Consider the following 19,491-nt stretch of genomic DNA (forward strand, 5'->3'; position numbering starts at 1 on the left):
TAGAAGTTTCCATCTCCTTTTCCTTTCCCTCTCCCTGTTCCCTCCCCTTCATTTTTTTTTTTTTCCTCCCAGGCGCTTCCTGCCTGGAAACAAAAGATTGGTCCCCAGCAGCCCACTCAGGGTGAGCTTGGCTTTCTGCTCGCTCTCTGATTGGCCCCCGCGCGGCGCAGAGCCCGGGTGACGTCATAGCGGAGCAGGGCGAGGGAGCGGTTGCCGAGCAGGGCTCGACCGCGGACTGGCAGCCGTGGGCAGCGGACAGTCTGGGGTCTCGCGCGGGGGGCTCCAGCTTTTCCCTGCGAGTGTGCAGGGGCGGGAGGAGAGCCGGGGAGGGGGGTGGGGAGCGGGCCGAGCCCGGGCTGCGGCTGCGGCCGCGGGGCGGCGGCGCCCCAGCCCCGCCAGCCAACCCCAGCGCTCGAAGGGAGAGGCGAGGTCTGGACGGGGTGGCTGGACCAGTGGCAGGTAAATCCCACGATGGACGGCACCCGGCTCGCCCTGGGGAAGGGGGTGGCGGCTGGGCTCTGCTTTTAGGCGGCCGGGCCGATTTGCTACCTGCTCGCACCCTCCTCCCGCTGTCGCGGAGCCCTGGCCTCGAGTCGCTTCCGTTGCCTCCGCCGGAGCCCTGCCACCCGGCGCGCACTGTGCACGATCCCGGCTCGCGATCGCGGGCAAGTGGGTGTGTCGGGGCCATTCCCGGAGGACCGGGGCCCCTTCGCTGGGTCAAGTCCTGGACTCTCTTGCTGGGGCCTGGGCCGCTGGAGGCAAAATCCGCCCCCAGAGCTACGTCAGGGTGTAGGTCTTATACCATCTTCCCGCCTCCCTCCCCAGACACTGGAGCTGCGATAGCAGCGCTCCCCGCAAGGGGAGGGGGTGTGGCCGCGGCCCGGCAAGTCCGGGGGAGGGGAAACAGCCTGACAGAAGCACAGAAAAAAAGTGACGATTTTCTTAAATGGACGCCGTTCCTCCTTTCTTTCTTTTTCTTCATCCCCCTCCCCTTTTTTGGTGGGGTGGTGGAGGGCAATCAGAGCAGCAGACCTCCTTTCTTCTGTGCTGACTAGAATGATGCAATAATGTCCCTAGAAAGCCCAGGGTCCCTCAGTTGGCCTCTGTCTTTGTCTGGGGAGCAGGGTCACCAGGTCCACTGTCCCCCCGTTCTCAGTCCCCCTCAGCTTGCCGGGCCCTTGCCCTCAGTTTGTGAACTGGCTTTGCCAAGATACCTGCCATGCTTTGGGAGGGGGCAACTCGGACCTTTCTGATTCTTTGCTCTGGCAGGTTCTCCTTCCCCAGGTGGTGGTGGAGGGGTGGGGTGGGGGAGCTGAGGAAGGGCGCTGCCTGAAAGGAGGGAGCCAGAGGCCCCACTTGTTTTGTTTTGTTTTTTTGGTTCCACCTTCCAGAATCTAGTGCCAGACTCTGGACTTGAGGGTTCTGGGCTGTGGTCTATAGAAGCCAAGGAGAGAAGGGTGAGTGGCTTGGCTTTGGGAAGTATGAAGGGGGCGGCTGCAGTGCTATTTTTAAAAACTGGTTTTCAGCAGGGAAGCCTTTAGCCATGTTAGTCTCGCTCCCCCCATGGTTTTTCAGACTCAAATCCAGGCCAACTGTATGGCTGTCTGAGGTGTTGGAACAGAAGGAGGTCCATTCCTGTTGGTGACAACACTGTGGCCCTGTTCTGGGATGACCGAGGTATAAAGGTCAGTGCGGTTTTCACTGGGCCATCTGCAAAGTTATAATTGGGTAGGTCTGTGATTTGGTTCTTGAGGCCTCTCAAGACACCTTTGGGCAAAGGGGCTTAATATGGTAATAGACGATTAACAGGCCCGGGCTTGGATAGAATCATGTCAGCCTTTGTTTCTCGATACAAATATCATACCCTCCTCCCCCATGAAAGAGGCAAAATAGCCAGAGAGTGGGACATATGCAGGTAAAAGCCAACAGCTGTGAGATCTCAAGGGCGGGAGGACCTTGGAATGTCAAGGAGCAGGCCCTCCAAGCCTCCAGACAGGCAAGTGGGCCTTGTAGGAGAGACCCAATAGAAAAAGGTGGTTCGCCTGTGATAGGGGTATAGGCATGGAGCCACAACATCCTAAGGACGTTCCAAGTAGCTGACTAGCTGACCATTCCCACAGGTAGCAGATTTTTAGAGTTGGAGGCGGGAATGGAGTATAGAACAAGCCAGCTTGCTGAGGTCTTTGAGGGGAGGGGAGCAGATAGACGTGAGGAGAGAGGGAATTGAGGAATAACTGCAGGGCTTGGGAGGTGCTACTCCCATCAGAGACTGTTAATACGAGGTCAGAGTCTGAGCCACTGTGAAGACAAAGTGGGTAGCCAAGGCAAAAAAAAAACCCAAATCAGGTCTAGAAATCAGTGGGTAAGGTCAGTGGAGTAGATAGGAATAAAATCATAGAGAGAAAGAAGAAGGAAAAGGCAGCGTTTTCCCAGGAGCCCAAAGGCCCTGATTTCCCTGGTGAACTAGAGGAAATTTTGGTGCTAAGGTACCTGTGGCTTAGCCCAGACTTAGGGGGACAATTTCTGCGTAGCTGGGGGATCAATAGCATTCCTACCCGGCTACGCTGCCTTCAGGAGCCAGTAGCTTTGGTCTAGGGAAGAAGAAATTTGATGGTGAGCAGGGTAGCCTCTACAACTGGCTCTTCCTCCTGGGTAAGGAGAAGAGAGTGGGGAGCCAGGGCCTCAGAAGGGACTGAGGGAGCTTCTAACCTGGCCTAGACGGTAGGTTGACTGGTTTTACCTGGGGTGGGCCAGGACTGGGCCTGGGGACCCTGCTCAGGGGATGGGGGTATGTATCCGCCCATGTTCAAAAAGAAAGCCCTCCTTCCCAGGGGCCCATGGGACCCTGTGCAGGCCAGGGATGGCGAAAACCACAGCCCTAGAAGGTAAGTGAAGCCGCTGAGGCATCTAGAGTTCGGCTTAAGCTCCCCTTTTGTTCCCCCCAACCTCACCACCTGCTGGAGGCCAGGCGGTTGCCTCTGCAGGGACTGGGGTTGGCGGGCGGTGGGGGCGGTGGCGCGGAACTCGACTGCCAGCTCGGCACTAGGCACTACTCGGCTTCTCCAGCAGGGGGCGGGCAAGGACAAGCCTTCAGGCACCAGGGACCCGAGTCCTCCATTTCAGGTGTGAAGCCTGAGCCTCCAATCAAGTGACACAAGTGACAGGCTGGCATACATTTCAAGTCTGCTTTAGGGGTACCAGATGAACCTTTGGGTCTAGCAGTCTGTTTCTATTTCCTCTCAGAATGTGTTGCTTCCTCTCCTGTCCCGCTTCCTTGGGAAGGTATTTGCATTTACCTCCGTGGGCTCCCCTTGTGGCTCAGCTGGTAAAGAATCCGCCTGCAATGCGGGAGACTTGGGTTTGATCCCTGGGTTGGGAAGATCCCCTGAAGAAGGGAAAGGCTAACCACCCCTGTATTCTAGGCTGGAGAATTCCATGGACTGTATAGTCCATGGGATTGCAGAGTCAGACACGACTGAGCGACTTTCACTTTCCGCGGTGATTACTGGAGTCACTAATATAGCCTAACCCGGAGTTTAATTGGAAATGTTAATCAATGCAGTGGATCCGTGTCTGGTTTGCACAGTTGATCAGTTATCAGCAGGTTGGGGCGATCTGCACGCACCTAGGGGGATGTGAGGAAGGGCAAGATGGCAGAACAGCAGCTGGCTGTGCTGGCGGGAAGCAAAATGAAGGAAGTAGAGCTTGAAGCCTGGAAAGAGAGGAACAGGTTCCTGGTGGGGAATAGAAACCAGGATAAGGCCTGGGTGCCTGATCACTGAAGTGAAATAGGACAATCTTGGAGACCACACAGTGGAGATGGAGGCCAGGGTTTTGCCCTGAGGTGGGAGGTCCTGGATTTAGAGAAGGAAGGATTTTTTTTTTTGGTGTTTGTTTTGTTTTCTGTCCATGCCATGTCACACATGGGATCTTAGTTTCCCAACCAGGGATTGAACGTGTGCCCCTGCACTGGAAGGCGAAGTCATAACCACTAGACCACCAGGGAAGTCCAAAGAAGGAAGTTTTAAAGGGAAAAACAGCTGGAGTGGAACCAACCATGGGAGTCCAAAAGTCAGTGTTCTGGTCTGAGTGTTTCTTCCCCTTCTCTGGGCCTCAGTTTCCTTGTCTTTCAAATGACCGGCGTGAACTAGGTGGTTCCTACAATGGTAGTAACATTTTAGGAAGTGGGTCCATTTGTTCTTGACAATGAAAAAAGTTTCACTCAAGGAGAGCCCCTTGCCCTCAATTTACCCCTTTACAATCATACTTTTGGGCATGCCTGTAATTTAGAGGAAGACAATACAAAGCAAGCCCACAACCACTACACACATTTCATCTCTCTCAGCAGTGTGGCCTTACTTTTATTTAAAACGAATGTGATGGGGTTGGATGGGGGGAGATGCCCACGTGTAGAATCTCCCCCTGTAACCAAGACCCTGGTGGCTCAGATGGTAAAGAACGTGCCTGCAATGCAGGAGACCCGCGTCTGATCCTGGGTCGGGAAGATCCCCTGGAGAAGGAAATGGCTACCCACTCCAATATTCTTGCCTGGAGAATTCCATGGACAGAGGAGCCTGGTGGGCTACAGCCCATGGGGTTGCAAAGAGCTGAACGCAACTGAGCGACTAACACTTTTTACTTTTCACTTCAACCAACCCCCTAAAAAGCGCTATGGGGAATCTCACCCAGATCTTATACCCTGAAGTGGAGGCAGATACCCAATAACCACCCTGACTCAAGTCAGTCTGAAAACAGAAGGGCTTGGAGTGAAGGTGAAGGATGGGCCTGGCTTAGGGTCTGTGTCTTTTTCCTTCTGTCTTCCTCATCCTGCTCTCTCTCTCAGAGCCAGGTGGACTTTTTGAATTTCTATACTTTTAAGAGACATTGCCCCTAACAATTAGCACAATTGCGCCCTCTAGTGACCGCAATGGGCATGCCTTTGACAGAGCTCCCCTTATACCTGGGGTGTCAGTGTTTAACGTGCTCTGCAACCCCTGTGGAGAAGGGGTCCAGTACTTCTAACAGCCCGAAGAAAAAACTCGGGCAGCTTCCTGCAGGCCCATCTGGGGTTGGGAGTTGAGAGAGGAAGCCATCCTACCCCCAGTGCCCAATTTCGTTCTTTGGGCCTGAAAGAGGTTCTGGAACATTCCCAGCTATCTTCAGTGCTGGACCAGGCAGCTACCATGGGAGGGGGCGCTCTGTAGTAGAGAGAGTGGTTGTTCACAGATTCCCTCCCCCACCAAATAGGTGTCAACCCTAATCCCCAGACAGATGCTGGCAGGAAGATGGCAGTAAGCCTGGGGTGTTGGTAGGCACACGAGGGCTCCACTGATCTCTACCTCTGCCTCCAGTAGGAGGGTGAGCCACAGGCGCACACACAAGCACTATAGACACACAAGAAGACACACACAATGTGGCAGAGACATATGATACACAGTATAGATTAGACCCTGGCACCCACATGCAACGCAGTACAGGCCCAGGGCATATACACAACACGGTACTGACCTGATACACATATGCAATGCGATATAAACACAGCCACCTCATGCACGAGTTGACTCACTGGAAAAGACTCTGATGCTGGGAAAGGTTGGGGGCGGGAGGAGAAGGGGACGACGGAGAATGAGATGGCTGGATGGCATCACCGACTCTGTGGACATGAGTTTGAGTGAACTCCGGGAGTTGGTGATGGACAGGGAGGCCTGGCGTGCTGTGATTCATGGGGTCGCGGAGAGTCGGACACGACTGAGTGACTGAACTGAACTGAACACACACACACAGAGGACATGGTAGAGGCACGCAGATATGAAGTGGTACTGGATGCAGTTCAGACATAGCCGACCCCATTTGTGCTCACACACAGGATACCCCCCCCCCCGCCACTCCCGACTTCAACACTAACCTCCAGACGGGTGGGAGGAGTGTGGCCACTAGGTGGCGCTATGTGTCCTGCTGTTGCTGCTGTTTCTGCATTGGCTCCAGCTGTGCCGTCAGCTCAAAGCAGTCTGCCCTGGAGTTAACGAGCGGCCGAAGGGAAGTGGAGGTCTGCCTAAGGAAAGCTCTTGATCCGGCACACAAACCTGGAGCTGCTTGGTTAGTACTGACTGGTGCACTTGCCCCCTTCCCTCCTGCAAGTCCTCTAGTGTGCCTCCCTGCTAGGGTATGGGCAGGGGACTTACTTCGGCCATTCTTCTTGAGCCCTCAGGAGCTCTGGCAGCCCTCCCTCCTTCGCCCCCACCCTATGCCTTTGCAGGGTGGTCTCACGCAGCGGCGTGGTGGGGGGGTGCAGCATACAGCTCAGCAGCGCAGTGGGTCGGATTTGGAAAGACTGCCTGGAGTGTGCGTGTAGGGCGCGCCCAGGGAATGCCAGCGCCCCCAGGGGACAGACGTGCTTGGGAGGCTTGCCAGCAGCAACTGGCATTCCTGGGGGATGGCTTGGTCTTTTTATTCTAGAAGGGGGGAATTGGGAATGACAGGGCTTTTCCTGGCTCCCCGAGGCTTCAATTGTAATGTCTCTACCTTTAGAATACCCATCCGTCCATGTTTTCAGATTAGGACCCTCTGCGTGTGCTAGCTTGGATCTGACTCTGTTGGAAATTAGCCCATAGGTGCTGCTCTTCTTTGAGGACAAAGACTGTGGAGAATAGGGGGGCTGGGAAGGAAGGAGAAGGATTGCAGAGCTGGGGGTCCTGTCCAGGAAATATCAGTCTTCTCCTTGAGAGGCTCAGTGATTGTGAGGAAAGGGAGGGGTTAAACGGACCCTGTCTTCTTTGTGGTTGGGCATGGAAACCTCTTGTGGGAAGCTAGGATACATTGTAACCTCCTAAAAAGCCCTGGATGTACTCACCCAAAGAAATCTGGAGAAGACTAGGGAAGACATCCCTGTGGCGGAGATTAGAGGAAAATTCCAAATAGGATCAGAGGCTGAGGCCCTCGGCAGCTGTGAGATGATAGCAAGTTAGGGAACCTCAAAGTGTTCTGCCCACCAACTCAGTGAGGGACATTGTTGAGAAGGGAAAACGGAAATGATGGTGGAGACTTGGAGGTTAAAGACGAAATAAGCTGCTGGGTCTTGAGGCAGCTCAGGTGCCAAAACCTGCATTTGCCATCATCTCATGGCTTCCTCCTGTCCACTAGATGACACCACCTCCTGTCAATATGCAAATATTTCACGTCTGTCATATTTGACTGAGCGCTCTCAGCACTTACCCAAGGTGCCAAGGGTAGTCCACTCACTATCAAGCAGGTCCAGAGTGGTGAAGTGATAGCCGTTCTCAACTTGAAACTCCCAGTTCAGTGCCCTGTCTAGACTCTGATGTACCTGGGCTTTTTGATACTTCTTGACTCTGACTCTGCCTTCTTAAGGGATTTTCTGGTGTGTGTGTGTGATGTTTGGGGGAGATGGATGGAGCAGGAGCAGGTGGGGAAAGAGGTTTCTGCTCCCCCACAATGCTTTTCTTGGCAGGTTTCCCCCAAGAGAGAGCAGCTGAGTCCTTGCACCCTGTGACAGCTGCTGTTCCCAGCCCTGAGCCCATCGGAGGTCCTGCAGCAGTGGCGGTGTGAGGTGAGTAATGGATCCAGGGCAGGAAGTTAGGGATCTCCGAATTCAGGTAAATGCTACCTTTCCACCAGAGCTCCTGCCATCAAAGACTCTACTTTCTGGGGGCTTATACCACTGCCCTTGGTTTCCCATCTCTGATATGAAAATAAGAGCTTCGGCCTACATCCTGGAGTAGGAAAAATAAGCTAACAGTCATTGCAAAGTCCTTTGCAAATGTCAAGCGCCATCTAGGAGCTTTAGTATAACACAGGCACATATCCCATCAAGCTGTCATTTCCTTTCCTCTTGCTTTCCTGATAGTGAAGTGGCATTTCAGCCACGTGCGACAAATTCACCAATTCTTTCCTGTCATTTCTACTGCCCCATAACCTTCATGTTACCTTCCTATTCAAAGCGTACCCCTATCCTGGCCATCCCAGCTTCAGGGTCTGGCAGGCTTAACTTAAACTTTCCAGAACCTTCCCTCTGCCTTCCCACCCAGCCAGGGGGTGTGTCCTTCCCCAACTCTCCAGCAACACCTGAGTCCATAGCACGTAGTGTAGCCGTTGTTGCTCTGCTGCCTAAACGAAGCCTTGCATGGTTTCTGGCGTATTCCTCTTGGCAGGTAAATTAGACTGAAGCTCTTCGGGAGTAGGGACCAAATGTCACAGTTCTGTAGTCTCGCTCAAGTGTCTGACAGTTCCCTACCAGCTTTTCCATTTGAGCCCCTTCTCTTCCTATCCACTTCTTTCAGATTTCTTGGCCTGCCTCTCTGATCATCGACCTGGGTCTTTTCCTCTCGGGCAGCCATGACAGCTTCTTCCTCTAACGTCTCCTCCATCTGGTCTTCCATTGCTATATGCTGCAGTCTAGCTATCTGTTTGTATCTTACCATCCCTCTGTCTGTCTGGTCTTCTGTCTCTTTGTCAGTTGCAGAGATGTCTCTCATATTGCCCACGGCAAAACCAAACAAGCAAAAGAGAAAAAAAATACCCCATGAGAAAAACAAACAAACTCAAATAAGAAACAAGGACTATTCACTGCAGTTCTCTTTCACACTGAGCCGGTCCTGGGCCTGCAGGACAAAGGAGAACTGCAACTCAGTGGCAGGTGTTTCTGTGATGCATTCTCATGGAGAGGGAAGCTCCAGACTTTTGGCCGTGAAATTGAAGGTGTGAAATTACAGCCTTGTCGATACCAATGCATTCAGCTTTCCAGAGATGCCCTGGCAGGGGATCCTCTATAGAGCTGGAGCAACAGAAGGTAACTAGAACTGGCTAAAACAAGAGGCAAGCCCCTGGGTCTGTCCTGGGTGTTCAGTGACAGCCACAATAATAACTTATATTTATTGAGTACCTACTGTTCCCAGCACTATGCTAGACATTTTTACTTGCATGAGACCATTTGATCCTACAGTAACTCTGCAAGGTAAGTATTTTTTTTTTCTGATAGTTGCTGTTTTTGTTTCTGATTATAAAAGTGATACGAGCATGAGGTAGGTATTTTTATCATCTCTCTTACCCATGAGAAGATAGAGGTTGAGAGCAGCTAAGGCACTTGCATGTAACTTGACACATATTGTGATTTGGGGGGGAAGACTCTTCCTGAAGTGTCTCTCAGCATCTTAGATTATTTTGGAGCCCTCCACTGTTCACATACATGCATATTCATGCACACACAAAACAAGCACACTCACACATTCTTGTACATTGATGTGATCATATTTACCTCCCTGGCTCACACTCACTGTTCACACCGGACACATTTATAGCAATGATCACCCTTAACCCCTCACCCTCATAAATGGTCATATTTCCAGACACACTATGTACTGGTACATTCCTACTGCCCCATACTGATACATGCATTTATTATATTTTTATTTTAATATATTTGATGCACTGTATTTTAACTGTGTTTTTTAATTTTTGGCCTACCACATGACATCTTAATTCTATGAGCAGGAGCCAAACCAGTGCCCCCTGCAGTGGAAGCATGGAGTCCTAACCGCTGGACCACCAGGGAAGTCCCCATAGTCATATTTATGTATTCACCTTTCCATACTGACACACGCCAATGCTCACTTTCTCGTACACTCACCTATTGATGTTCCTTCTTACGTTCTTACACTCCCAGTCATATCTACAGACTCACATCCACACCGATGATATAGTCACCCTTAACTCCCAAAGTCCTGCACAATCACACACACTTTGTGTACGATACAGTTGACATCCCTCTGCCTGTTTCTCATGCAGTCACACACACTCAGTTTCATATACTGTAACACATTTTCACTGTCATCACTATTTCCTCCTTACAGTTACACATTCACACATCTCATAACTCACCAGGACACACACATGTGTATACATGCTCATGTGTTCACATTTATACATGCTCACCCCATAAACACAGTCTCACCCATTGAAACTCTTGTTTTGTATGCTCTGGATTACATTCTCTTCCACTCATGTACTCAGTGCTGATACAATCGCTGTAACTCAGTCACATTTGCACGTAATCACACTCATTTTGACATAGATTCACAATAGTGCTAAATAGTGACCCACACTCTAATGTACACACCCACATAAAACTTTCCCAAACTCTTATGTATACACATACACTGATTTTTACCACATTCACACACCTTCTTACTTCACATGCACACGTACATACACATTGTGACACACTCAATTGTGTTCATGATCACAACTGTCACTGCCCCCCATTTGCCATTGTTCTCTTCTCAGCCTCAGCTAAAAGGAAGAGTGTTTCTCTTAGGCAGGTGCCAATGGGATTGGATCTTTCTAGCAGAAAGTAGGGAGATTTATGTCTAGGATTAAAAAGAAGCAACTCAAATCCTAGATCGTTTTATATCCTTTTGCCGTAGATTCCTTTTGCAGAAATCATCTCTAATAGGCAGAACCTTAGCCAGTCCTTTCCAGAGAGGTTAGAATTTAGATGGTTTGTTTGTCTTTTCCAAGTTTATGGCTTAACTTGCCACTTCATTTCCCTCCCAAGGGGAGATGAAGGTGAGGCGTGCGTTTCTTTAAGCGCTGTTAGTGGTTTCCTATGCAAATGTAGGTGTCTGCTTTTATGTTTATGATCTGGAATTGCCTGCTGATTAGACACGTGGAAAGGGCAGTCATGCTTCCAAGCAGGTACCTCTCATCCAGCCAGGTCTGCTTTTCCCCTGTTTACTCTGGATCATGGTATTCAAGGAGGAGAAAGAGAAGGTTAATGAGCTAGCTGGGTAATCAAATGCATTTCTGTTGTGAGTGTGCACGCGCATATATAGACTCCACTGGAATTTCAGCAGCTGTTAAAAGTCAAGTCAACAGAGGAGATTTCTCAGTAGGCGGGGGTAAAGACAAGCTGAAGAAACTTCCTTGCACTCCAGACAGACTGTAGATTTCCTTGCAGAGGGTGAGAAAGAAACCCAGGAGTGAACCAGTAGATCAGGAGCCTGGTGCCACAGCTGTGAGCCACCCTAGTCCGCACGAGCACCCTGTAGGAGTCTCCCTAGTCTGTGGCTGCCCCTGCTGGAGTCTCCCTGGAGGAAAAATAGTGCAAAATACGACCGTGCTGCCATGTGATGTATTTTTTGGCACACCATAGGGAAGAGCCTATACTCTGGGATAACAGCTCCCCCCAACCCTGCAATGCACACCCATCATTAGATTGAGAATGTCTTCAATAGTAGAGACCACATCACCTTACCTATTTTGGATTCTCAATGCCTGGCATAATGCCGGACTCAGAGCAGCTACTTGGGAAACTCAGCTAAGAAACTAAAAGTGGTGGGTAGGCAGCAGCATATTATCAGGACAGATCCAGTGCCTCTGTCCCTCCATCCCAGAATTCCAATGGCATTACCAGCTCAGATTGAGAGTCCTCTGTGGACCTTACATAGCGGGGGAAATGCAAAGGGTGAAAGCCCCAGACTTTGCCCTTGATGTAATTTTCTTTGAATGGGAAAGATGAAGTCACCATGAAACTGTAGTCCAAAGCAGCAGTCCTGAAGTTTGGGGTTAGAGGAATCTTTATCCTGTCATCCAGTGGTTTTTCAGCATCCAAAGGCCTTGAAGGCCCATGAGTGGTTGGAAACAGCAGTCAGGATTTAGGGAAGCCACTTCCCAAAGCAGACTGCCTCATAGACATCTTTCTTAGGACAGGGAAGATGATTCATCTGTCTAGAAAATTGTGTAACAAAGCACTTTATCACTGGGCATAAGGCAGAGGAAGAAAAGTGAGCCTTTAGACCTTAATGGAAATCTTGTACTTAATTAAGATTTAGCCACAACCTCCTCCAGGAGACAGCTTTAGGGAAATTGCCCGGCAAATTTATATTTGATCTTTTCTGCCAATATGCTGAGACTTAACTGAAAGCAAATTATAAAACTGTCATACTGACTGAAATTTAGGAGGGGAAAAATGCACCTACCTGAATTTACTTCATTACAGTGAGGAGTGCTAGGTAAAGTGTCTGACTCTGTGACCCCATGAACTGTAGCACACCAGGCTTCCCTGTGCTTCACTGTTTCCCGGAGCTTGCTCAAACTCATGTCCTTTGAGTCAGTGATGCCATCCAACCATCTCATCCTCTGTCATCCCCGTTTCCTCTTGCCCTCAGTCTTTCCCAGCATCAGGGTCTTTTCTAGTGAGTCCACTCTTTGCAAGAAGCATTAGGAGCACCGACGCTGGAATTAGCTACCCCAGCTTCTGAATCCCCATTTGGCCATTTCCTACCATGTAACCTTGTTTGAGTCAACTATTTATGCACCTCAAGTCTCAGTTTCCTCATCTGTAAAATGGGCATGACACTAATACCATCTACCTCATTGAATTGTTAGGATGAAATGCAATGTCTGGCTCAACAAATGTTGAGCACAAAATCAGTGCTCAACAAATGGTAGCTCTTACTATCCTTACCACAACCCTTGGACTGAGGTGCTTTCAAAGGGGCAGAACCCTGAAGTAACAGAGAAACAGTATGGTTCTTTGCTGCCAAAGACCTGATTTTCACAGAACTTGTTGCCTGCTTTTTCTTTAAGTTTTTATTTGTCTTAAACACAAGCTGGGGTCAATGCTCATTCTCACTTAAGAATAGTGAAAAAGAAAACCCATGAGCATTTCCTCAATTCCTGTGTCATTTTAGGATATCCTTATCTGGCCACTGTAGCAATGTTTCTTGTTCATTTCCACGTCCCCTCTCATCCTACAACTTTTCCTTGAAATCACGAAGTCTTCAGGAAGTAATGTCACCTTCATTTGCTGGTATACCGAAACTTAGGGGAGGAGGAATGAAAAAGACTCCTTATGCTAGTGGAGCCCAAGATCTGGTCTCTAACCACAGGCACGCCTCTGACCTTGATTCTAATGCTGAAATGCCTGCATTGTGGGCACTGGGTCTGCTCATTTCCACGCTTTGTTCGGAAACATCACAATGGAAGCACAGTTCACCCATCTCAAAGCCCTAAGAGCTTTCTTGTCTATGCAAAAGCTGTGGTAACTGAGAACTCATCATCTCACATAAAACTGTAGTGTGATTGAGGAAGCATAAATAAGAGCATAGACTTTGGAGTCACACAGACATGAGATTGTATAGACTTTTTTCTATTATGGTTTATTACAGGATATTGAATATAGTTCCCTGTGCCATACAATAGGACCTTGTTATTTATCCATTCTGTATATAATAGTTTGCATCTGCTAATCCCAAACTCCCAATCCAACCCTCCCCTACTCCACCCCACCCGCCTTGGCAACCACAAATCTGTTCTCTATGTCTGTGAGTCTGTTTATTCTTTGTAGATAAGTTCATTTTTGTCATACTCTAGATTCCACATATAGGTGATAATCGTATGGTATTTGTCTTTGTATAGTTTCACTATGTGACCTTGGCATGTAAGCTGCTGTCTCTGAATGTCAGTTTCATCTGAAAAATGGAAATAATGTTTCCTCAAGGGGTTATGCAAGTTATGTGAACTGGTTCATGAGTAACTTTTAGCAGAGTGCCTAGGACATAAATCTTAATGAATGGTGGTGATTTTATGGTCCATGAAATCCGTGGCAGTAATTGTAAACATCTTCTGTGGGTAACATACCTTAAATTGCTTTACTCATTTCTCACATGTGGATCATTTGATCCTCACAACCTCTTGGTGAGGTAGTCACCTTTTGTCTGTGAAGAAATAGATTCAGAGCAATCAAGAGATATACTCAAGGTCATAAAGCTCATTAACAGCAGTGCTGGGCTGAGAAGGTTCCAGTCCAGGCTGAATATCTGCATCTTTGCTTCACAGCATCTTTGAGGTGGTGGTTAGCAAGTACGACCTCTTTGAATTGAGCATAAACCTTCTTGTGAAAAAAAAATGTCTAAATGGTAACTACAGTTTTTCTCTTCTCTGAACCATGTGGTGTTTCTCTCTGTGTCTTGTGTGTTGCCCAGCATGTTGCAGAAGTGCAACAAATGTAACATCATAAGAGTGCCCTTTGCCGCAGAGCTGAGGGTCGTGGTGATATATGGCTATGGCAGTACCAGTTCCCACCAAAGGAAAATCTTTCTCAAGGCATGTCATGTGGTTTTGTTCATGCTGCTCAAGGAGTACCAAATGTCCAGAGCCTGGAAATTCTTGAAATATACTGAAACACATCACTAGACCTCTGGGGCTCCTTGGCTGTTTCTCTTCTGACCTGAAAATGACAAGGCATCAACTTTAGTGAACCCTAGGAAAAGGATGGAAGGACAAAAAGATAAGAGCACTTTTGACCGCTCTGTGACATTTGCCTCATAGCCATACTCATCTTGGAATACTTTTCTCTTGGTTTCCATGATGTCATAGATTCAGTTCCTCCACTTCTTTAACCATATTTCTCAAGGATCCCTGGTTCCTCCTCCAGCCCCTAAATATTGGTGTTCCCCTGAGATCTTGCCTTCTGTCATTTTGTGTCTTCCTGGGAGATTGCACCTACTTCCATGCTGATGATCTCCAAATTAATATTTTCAGCCCACGTATCCTGCTCTCCATTGAACCATTCCGTAATGCCATATAAACATGTTATGACTGCTGCTCTGTTTATATTTATTGTCTTAATTTTGCTGTCTCTATTAAGAGGAATGTTTCCCAGGTGGCACTAGTGGTAAAGAATTCACCTGCCAATGCAGGAGACACAGGAGGTGCAGGTTCAGTCTCTGGGTTAGGAAGATCCCCTGGAGAAGGAAATGGTAACCCACTCCAGTATTCTTGCCTGGGAAATTTCATGGACAGAGGAGTCTGGCAAGCTCAAGTCCATGGGATCGCAAAGAGTCAGACACGACTGGGCGACTGAGCACACACATTGAGAGGAATAGATATAGCTAGAGAGAGAATGTTTTTCCCCAATCACATGTGAATTGATGTTCCTTTCAGCTTTTTATTTTTGCTGTGTAGTAAAGACAAGGTTCTTAGATCTTTGTTTGGCTTCCCACTAGATATTTCTAGTATAATTTTTACTGAGGTATCCAATGTGTCACTGTGTTTGTTCTCTCTTCTTTGTACATAGACTTGTAGAAAAGTTATACATTTGAGGACCATTTGTAGATATTTAGTCTTTGTAGAATGTTTATGTTTGTTGGTAGAGTCTTTATAAAAATTTAGACAGATTTTTTATGAAACTGATAAGGCTGTCCTACTGGCCAAAACCAGAATAATGTGTTCTTATAATTCTCTTGGGAATATGATTACTGCTGGCAGTCCAGTGGCTGCTCATTTAAGGGGCCTCCCACATCATCATATTTGTTATCAGCATACCAACTTCATTAACTTTTAAAATAGTCACCATTCTAAGCTAGTTGTTTACTCTCATTTCCTAAAAACAAACCGAAGCACAGTTCTGTCTGGAATCCTGAACAAAAGGTAAAGGCTGCACTGGGGATGTAATGAACAGCATGATGACTGTAGTTAATAATACTGTGCTGTATGCTTGAAATTTGCTACGAGAGTGGCTCTTAAGTGTTTTCAACATACCAAATGCAAAACAAAGCAAAAGATAAAACAATGTGAGATGATGGATGTATGAATTAATGTGATTGTGATAACCGTTTCTCATTGTATACATATACCAAAGCATTAATCACATTGTACATCCTAAATATATACATTTTAAATTTGTCAATTATCCTTAAATAAAGCTGGAAGACCCCCTAAAGGCTAAAAAAAAAAAAACCCCATATTAGTCCTTCCACACTCCTCTGGGCTTCTTGGGATAGAACTCAGAATTCTACCCAGATTTCTATTTAGGGTCCTGAGATCAGGTAATCCCGCTACTAGCATCTCTTCCATCTTTGGCCAATGTCCAGAATAGAGCTACTTCTTGAAACCTCTCTTTTCCTGTTTCAATACTGCCCATGCTTCCTCACCCATGACTTTATCTAGACAGACAGAGTCCAAACCCCTAAGAAAGGCATGTGAGATCCTCCTTAATTTGGTCTTTACTGGTCTTATTTTTTTTTTTTTTTGCATCAAGTTACGTGTAGCTTCTCTCATACTGCATTGTCTGTAATCTTCTCTTGATCTTAGTACATGTTGTTCCTTGTGCCTGAAATATGATCCTTGGTTACTTGTCCTTTTAAATCCAACTCAAGTATACTTCCTCTGTGAAACTTCCTTCTTCAGGCTGTTGGGAGCCCCTCTCTTGTCCTTCAGTAGCAACTTGTTGTCATCTTCACCCTGAGCTGCCATGGCCAACAACCATGAAACTGTTTTCCTCGAGGGCAGGGACTAACTAGTTCATCTCTTGCCCTAGACCCTGGTGAGCTCCTACTTATCCTTCAATACCTTGAGCAAGTGTAGTATCCTGAGACACCTGTGGGGAGTACTAGCTACCCTTCCTGCACTAACTTTTCAAAGCATCCCCCTCCTTCTGGGCATGTATAAACACTATATAAATGTTGAATGAAGGATTGAATTTATCTATGAAGATTTATTGATTGCCTCAAGATTGCAGAACAATCCAGGAGTGGAGCTAGAACTAGCCATTCTTCTTTGCTTGGAGACAATTTTGGGGGGTTTATAAAAAGACCTAACAAAAAATCAACTCCAGAAATTAAAATTAGGGAACAAGATGCAACTTAGTTCTTAAATGGAACATGAAAGGAAGTGGTTTCTTTTTCCACATATTATAGTCTTAATATATTTTCCCCCAAAGAAGTCTGTTCTGCTCATATATGACTTTAGGTCTCAAAATGCTTTGTGTCACCCATACTGGTCCCTTCTATATGTTACCAGGATCCCGTGTTCTGGCTTTTGAAAGTCTTATACGTGTTACTTTCTTCCAGAGTTTTAAGATCTGTTTTTACAGAAGACAAGAATCACTTAGTTCAGGAGAAACAGGTGCCCCAACCTTAGAAACATGATCTAGCATGGTTGGAGTATTTGTTTGCTGGAATATACTCTTGAATAATGTATTACACCACCCTAGTACTTCCCATTTCTCAAACCCCAGCGAACTCCTACTCATCCTTCAATACTCTGCTGAAGTGATATATGTCTGATCTTCTCCGAGAACATTAGTTACCCTTTCTGCTCTGTCCCTCTAAAGCATCCTGTGCCTACCTGGGCTGCATCTCATTGTATTTCCTATTGCATGTATGCATGCCCATCATCCTCATTTAACTGTGAGCTCTTTGAAGACTGGGACTGGTCTTCATTCATCTCTGTTTGTATATATCTCCATGTACCTGACACAATACCTGGTAGGTATGAATGTTGGTGGCGTGGAGATGAAAGGCATGAACATACGTATCAAACACTTGCCTTGAATGTGCAGGTGTGATTATTGGTACTGATTTCTCATCTAGTAGGATAGCAGTCAAAGAGTGTCTTTTCTTCCTTCTGAACTCCTCCAGTCCCTCTTTTTTTAGCACTGTTCAATTTGCAATACACATGCCTTTACCTATTCTGTAGTTGTATTGTTATCTGTGTATTTAATATACATTTTATATAGAATATGCAGCCAGAGATGAAACCCACTGCTCAAGCCTATATAATCTCTTTCAGGGCTGGACATTTACTGATATTTATCTCTTTACTCCCAGCACCTCGCATGGTTCCTAGTACATAAGCTTCAGTAAATATTTGTTATTGAAATAAATGAATTCAAGCACAGATGGGTTGCTTAAGAGGCATGAGTTACTATCTGACCTCCTTACAGGGTAGCAGTTCTCTGTTTTGGTATTCAGACTCTTTGAAATGAAAGTCAGTCAGCAATACATGAAAAGAAGGCATGTACCTGGTTTCTTTTCCAATAAAAAGCAATGTCGGGCTGACATAAGATTTTCGCTTTTCCTCTCTTTATACAGCTATGTAACCCGCTGGTGGTTGGCTAACATGATTGTAAGTGCAGGGAATGTATTAGGCTCAATCTTAAAGGAGAAAGAACACTCTGGGATGACCATTGCTTGATACAGAATTATAATACATAGTTATATATATATTTATTTATTATGAACACTCAGCTGTCCTCCCCTTTTCCTGCCCCATTTTTCTTTTTTTGGTCATGCTGCATGGCATGTGGGCTCATAGTTCCCCAACCAGGGATCGAACCTGTCCCCGCTGTGGAAGCGTGGGCTTCTAACCACTGGACTGCCAGGGAAGTCCCTTCCTTCCCCCAGTTTTGGTCAGGATGTGTTCTAGGCCATAGTCCTGGCTCCATAGGAGTCATTGGGAACTACTGACTGAGTCCCCCTGCTGATTCCCACTCCTTGCACTTAATCCTGCTTCTGCTTTATCTGTACATTTCCTACCAGGATATCATTTCCTTCCTTTGAGAGGTTAGGGCTGGGCCCTATGATCTCAGTCTGGGGGCTTCCCCAAGCCACCGAAAGACTTAGGTATCTGACAGCCTTCTCTTTGTGTGTGCGGGTGAGTACTGGGGCATCAAAACTGATTGTGTGCTAGAGGAGGGGTCTGCTCCAGCATAAACCAGTCATGAGCCATATCTTAGAGAAGTGGGCAGTGGCAGCTGCAACCACGTGGCTGAGTACCCAGCCGCAAGGACAATGAATCACTTGGTGTATCTGAAGCTCGTAAGTGAACTTAGCTGGTACAGGAAAGCCAGCAAGCTTGATTATGAGGTCATCCTTTAGGCTTTTGGTTTCTAGAGGAATTTCTTTGGGTAGGCTGTAATCTTTTCTTAGACCCAGGGCCAGTTTTCTTTAAGACAATAATAATCCCTTTTGGTGGGGGTAGGAGATGGGGAATTCCTGCAACTAAGGCTGTGGCCAGCAGTTTATCACCTACCGTTTGTGAAGTTTGATAGATGGATATGGGTCTGATCATTTCCCATTCTTCCTTTTTTTAAAGATAATGTTTCCTCTTCGTTAACTACAGCCCCCACATGCTGTATAGACATGCTCAGCTCTTTTGTGAACTTTGGTTGAGGGGCAAAAGCTGGAAGAAGAGTTGCTGCATTTTATACCAGTTCAAATCTTTGACCTCCAGTTCTGGCAAAATATCTTTTTTGGAGGGGTGGTGGGTAGAATATGAGCTTTGCTAAAATGATCTAAATTCCTAGTTTAGAAAAATGTATTGTGAATGTCTCAATTGACCCCAGTAGCCTTTCTCTTCAAATGTTCGGTGGGTACCTTCCCTATCGAAAGCCAATTTGGGTATAGAAAAATTGAGACTAGAGCAAGTTCCTAGGTCGATGAGCCATAAGGCACAGGTTTGAAAACAATGTCCAGACATCTCTATGTATACAAAGAGCCCTAGGAATTTTGGCAATTGAATTTCTAGGCTTGAGTTTGAGGGAATTTGTGACTCTTTCACCAGAGTCAATCAGGGAAAGATATAATTATCACCCATGCAGTAGTCACAGAGAGCAGTTAGAACCCCAGAAACTCAAGATGTTGGTTTACCATATCCTGTTCACTTGGGCTGCTCATCTGCATCTAATTTTTT

General features: G+C 47.0%; 1 protein-coding gene across 4 annotated transcripts in view; it reads left to right on the top strand.

The window, feature by feature from the left end:
* The first annotated feature begins 243 nt into the window (after window positions 1-243).
* The window catches only part of PAK3 (p21 (RAC1) activated kinase 3), a 125,573-nt gene continuing 106,325 nt past the window's right edge, over window positions 244-19,491 (top strand). The window contains exons 1-5 of one of the 4 annotated variants that reach the window (XM_088833931.1): window positions 244-459; window positions 1,392-1,457; window positions 1,576-1,685; window positions 5,867-6,096; window positions 7,469-7,567. The gene's annotated coding sequence lies outside the window, so the exon portion shown is untranslated. Of the gene's footprint in view, window positions 460-1,391; window positions 1,458-1,575; window positions 1,686-5,866; window positions 6,097-7,468; window positions 7,568-8,550; window positions 8,807-19,491 lie in introns of those variants that run through there. The other 3 variants (XM_055393940.2, XM_055393938.2, XM_055393941.2) reach the window with 3 other exon arrangements.

The sequence above is a fragment of the Moschus berezovskii genome, chromosome X (genome assembly GCF_049115385.1).
Source record: "Moschus berezovskii isolate FMDL1 chromosome X, NW_MosBer_1.0, whole genome shotgun sequence".
NCBI classification, from domain to species: domain Eukaryota; kingdom Metazoa; phylum Chordata; class Mammalia; order Artiodactyla; family Moschidae; genus Moschus; species Moschus berezovskii.